Here is a 264-nt window from a genome sequence, read left to right as displayed (position 1 = left end):
TCACGGCACTGCAAATCCCTTGGCCGAGGAGAAAATACTCTGTTACAGAGGGGAAAAAAAGAGAAAAATATATATATATCTATATATTTGTCTCCTGCAGACGATTTCTTGGGATCTGTCAGGGAAAAACCCTCTCGGTCCCCACCGCCGGGGACACCCGACAGCCACAGGCATCGTGGTGGCACCCGTGCCCACGTCCTCGCGGGTAGAGAGAGGAGGAGCGAAGCGGGGGGGGGCGGGGGCCGGGCACCCCGCCCCACCACG

This window comes from Fulmarus glacialis, unplaced genomic scaffold (assembly GCF_000690835.1).
Source record: "Fulmarus glacialis isolate BGI_N327 unplaced genomic scaffold, ASM69083v1 scaffold23719, whole genome shotgun sequence".
NCBI classification, from domain to species: domain Eukaryota; kingdom Metazoa; phylum Chordata; class Aves; order Procellariiformes; family Procellariidae; genus Fulmarus; species Fulmarus glacialis.
This window is presented reverse-complemented; position numbering follows the sequence as displayed.